This window comes from Convolutriloba macropyga, unplaced genomic scaffold (assembly GCF_964194025.1).
Source record: "Convolutriloba macropyga unplaced genomic scaffold, txConMacr16.3 SCAFFOLD_5089, whole genome shotgun sequence".
Classification (NCBI taxonomy): Eukaryota; Metazoa; Xenacoelomorpha; order Acoela; family Convolutidae; genus Convolutriloba; species Convolutriloba macropyga.
Genome location: NW_027451189.1, coordinates 10,001 through 14,029, shown reverse-complemented (window position 1 = coordinate 14,029; position 4,029 = coordinate 10,001). Strand labels below are relative to the sequence as shown.

The following is a 4,029-nucleotide window of genomic DNA, read 5'->3' as shown; positions in this document are numbered from 1 at the left end:
TGCTTCTAGTAGGCTAAGCGCAAGCCGAAACATCAACATGTGAAAGTCGTAGAATTTTGCAATCAAACTGTGGCTAGTACTGTGATGTTACTAGTAACCTGGTGTTCCGTCATATGGCCAAGAGAGCATTTGAAGGCGAAACTTCTGCATGGGAAAGCTGCATCATGATCAAAATTTTATATCGAGTATTATGTTGACGTTAGTAGGCCTTGGCCGAAAACGCAGCATGTGAAAGGTATAGATAAAAGTTATTGTTGCAGTCAGTACTGTGTAGTTACTAGTAGCTGGATTTAAGCTCAAAATGAGACACTGTTGGTGAAACTTCATCATGAGAATGTCACAAGCTGATCAAGCTCTATGATATGACTAGTATTATGTTGCTTCTAGTAGGCTAAGCGCAAGCCGAAACATCAACATGTGAAAGTCGTAGAATTTTGCGATCAAATTGTGGCTAGTACTGTGATGTTACTAGTAACCTTGTGTTACGTCATATGGCCAAGAGAGCATTTGAAGGCGAAACTTCTGCATGGGGAAGCTGCATCATGAACAAAAGTTTATATCGAGTATTATGTTGACATTAGTAGGCCCTGGCCGAAAGCGCAGCATGTGAAAGGTATAGATAAAAGTTATCGTTGCAGTCAGTACTGTGTAGTTACTAGTAGCTGGATTTAAGCTCGAAATGAGACACTGTTGGTGAAACTTCATCATGAGAACGTCACAAGCTGATCACGCTCCATGATATGACTAGTATTATGTTGCTTCTAGTAGGCTAAGCGCAAGCCGAAACATCAACATGTGAAAGTCGTAGAATTTTGCGATCAAATTGTGGCTAGTACTGTGATGTTACTAGTAACCTTGTGTTACGTCATATGGCCAAGAGAGCATTTGAAGGCGAAACTTCTGCATGGGGAAGCTGCATCATGAACAAAAGTTTATATCGAGTATTATGTTGACGTTAGTAGGCCCTGGCCGAAAGCGCAGCATGTGAAAGGTATAGATAAAAGTTAGCGTTGCAGTCAGTACTGTGTAGTTACTAGTAGCTGGATTTAAGCTCGAAATGAGACACTGTTGGTGAAACTTCATCATGAGAACGTCACAAGCTGATCACGCTCTATGATATGACTAGTATTATGTTGCTTCTAGTAGGCTAAGCGCAAGCCGAAACATCAACATGTGAAAGTCGTAGAATTTTGCAATCAAACTGTGGCTAGTACTGTGATGTTACTAGTAACCTTTTCTTACGTCATATGGCCAAGAGAGCATTTGAAGGCGAAACTTCTGCATGGGGAAGCTGCATCATGAACAAAAGTTTATATCGAGTATTATGTTGACGTTAGTAGGCCCTGGCCGAAAGCGCAGCATGTGAAAGGTATAGATAAAAGTTATCGTTGCAGTCAGTACTGTGTAGTTACTAGTAGCTGGATTTAAGCTCGAAGTGAGACACTGTTGGTGAAACTTCATCATGAGAACGTCACAAGCTGATCACGCTCTATGATATGACTAGTATTATGTTGCTTATAGTAGGCTAAGCGCAAGCCGAAACATCAACATGTGAAAGTCGTAGAATTTTGCGATCAAATTGTGGCTAGTACTGTGATGTTACTAGTAACCTTGTGTTACGTCATATGGCCAAGAGAGCATTTGAAGGCGAAACTTCTGCATGGGGAAGCTGCATCATGAACAAAAGTTTATATCGAGTATTATGTTGACGTTAGTAGGCCCTGGCCGAAAGCGCAGCATGTGAAAGGTATAGATAAAAGTTAGCGTTGCAGTCAGTACTGTGTAGTTACTAGTAGCTGGATTTAAGCTCGAAATGAGACACTGTTGGTGAAACTTCATCATGAGAACGTCACAAGCTGATCACGCTCTATGATATGACTAGTATTATGTTGCTTCTAGTAGGCTAAGCGCAAGCCGAAACATCAACATGTGAAAGTCGTAGAATTTTGCAATCAAACTGTGGCTAGTACTGTGATGTTACTAGTAACCTTTTCTTACGTCATATGGCCAAGAGAGCATTTGAAGGCGAAACTTCTGCATGGGGAAGCTGCATCATGAACAAAAGTTTATATCGAGTATTATGTTGACGTTAGTAGGCCCTGGCCGAAAGCGCAGCATGTGAAAGGTATAGATAAAAGTTATCGTTGCAGTCAGTACTGTGTAGTTACTAGTAGCTGGATTTAAGCTCGAAGTGAGACACTGTTGGTGAAACTTCATCATGAGAACGTCACAAGCTGATCACGCTCTATGATATGACTAGTATTATGTTGCTTATAGTAGGCTAAGCGCAAGCCGAAACATCAACATGTGAAAGTCGTAGAATTTTGCGATCAAACTGTGGCTAGTACTTTGATGATGCTTGTAGCCAACCGAATTGGTTGAAAAGCCCAATAAGTAAGCTAACTTGGGAGAGCTTGTTGGAAACCAAATGCTACTAGATTGGTCCAAATACATCCTTCAACAGGGGATCACTTGGCTCGCTTTACGAAGAGGAGCACAGCTATATGTGTTAATTCGGTATGAATCGCAAGATTTGTTTACCGACCTCTCTAACGCAAAAGGCGGTCTCGGCTTCGGCTGTTGACTGCGTCCGATTCAGGGTTATATAACTCTCGATTGAACACATTGATGTTCTATTGTTGGTGCTTCCAATAAAATTGGAACACTTAAAGCAGAACCGATTCAAATAATAGCATTCTGATCAATGATTGCATTCCTTGATCAAGAACTGCTGGAGTCATTGTGATGGCGAATTTTCTTCATAAGAAAATTGCAAAGAGACGGAACTTAATGAGACTAGTATTATGTTGTTTCTAGTAAGCGGAAGCTGAAACAGCAACATGTGAAAATCAAGTTTTGTTCAATGATCTCGAGGCGATAAGTACTATGAAGCAACTAGTAGCCTAAGCATGACTCAGATTTGAGACAGTCAAAAAGACTGGCGAAACTTCTTCACATGAAAGTTACATAGAGAACTACAAATGTATACAGCGAGTATTATGTTGTTTCTAGTAGGCGAAAGCTGAAACATCAACATGTGAAAGTTGTCTGCAAACTGTAGAACGATATGTGATTAGTACTGTGCTGTTACTAGTAGCCAGTCTGACTGTAGAAGCCAAGACAAAGGGAAACTAATGCATCTGAAAAGGACAAGTTATGGAAAGGTATGCACGATAAGTATTATGTTGTTTCTAGTAAGCGGCAGCTGAAACATCAACATGTGAACGTCGTTGTGTACAGTAACCTAGAACTATATAGTCCTTAGTAACGTGCATTTACTAGTACCTGTAATTGGTATTCAGACTCAGGCAGTTTGGAATAGTTTGGCAAAGATGCACCAGAGAAAACTGGGATTTGATACAGAAATTGTTGAATACAAGTATTATGCTGCTTCTAGTAGGTTGAATCCGAAACATCAGCATGTGAAAATTGAAAACATTTCTGGTTCGAATTGTCACAAGTATTTGGTGATCTGAGTAGCCAAACTCACTACAACGCCAATTGAAGGCAAAAATTCTCAACGGGAAAAGCTATTCTCATTGAATGAGCTAACAAGACGAGTATTATGTTGCTTCTAGTAGGCGAAAGCCAAAACATCAACATGTGAAAGTCTTGCTGAACAAATTTAATGTTGTTGAGCTCAGTACCGTGTGAATTAGTAGCCATAATTGGCGAGCGAAAATTGAACTGGCGAAACTTCGTCTTTGGAAAATTGCAGATGCCGAGCACTTATTTTGCAACGAGTATTATGTTGACTGTAGTAAGCGAAAGCCGAAACAGCAACATGTAAAAGCTGTTGAAATTTGTGGTCATTTTGCAATAAGTACAAGGAGTGTAACTAGTAGCCAGGTCAAAATTTGGGATAAGAATGAGCAAAAATTCTGCATGAGAACAGTTGAAATTATGAAACTAAATTACAAAGACTAGTATTATGTTGTTTCGAGTACGCGAAAGCGGAAACATCAACATGTGAACGTTTGTAACGAAGTTTCGTTAATTTTCAGCCTAGTACTGAGCAAGAACGAGTAG

General features: G+C 40.1%; 1 pseudogene; it reads left to right on the top strand.

The window, feature by feature from the left end:
* Nucleotides 1-2,452: 2,452 nt before the first annotated feature.
* Nucleotides 2,453-2,604, top strand: LOC142356464 (5.8S ribosomal RNA; annotated as a pseudogene).
* Nucleotides 2,605-4,029: the final 1,425 nt, after the last annotated feature.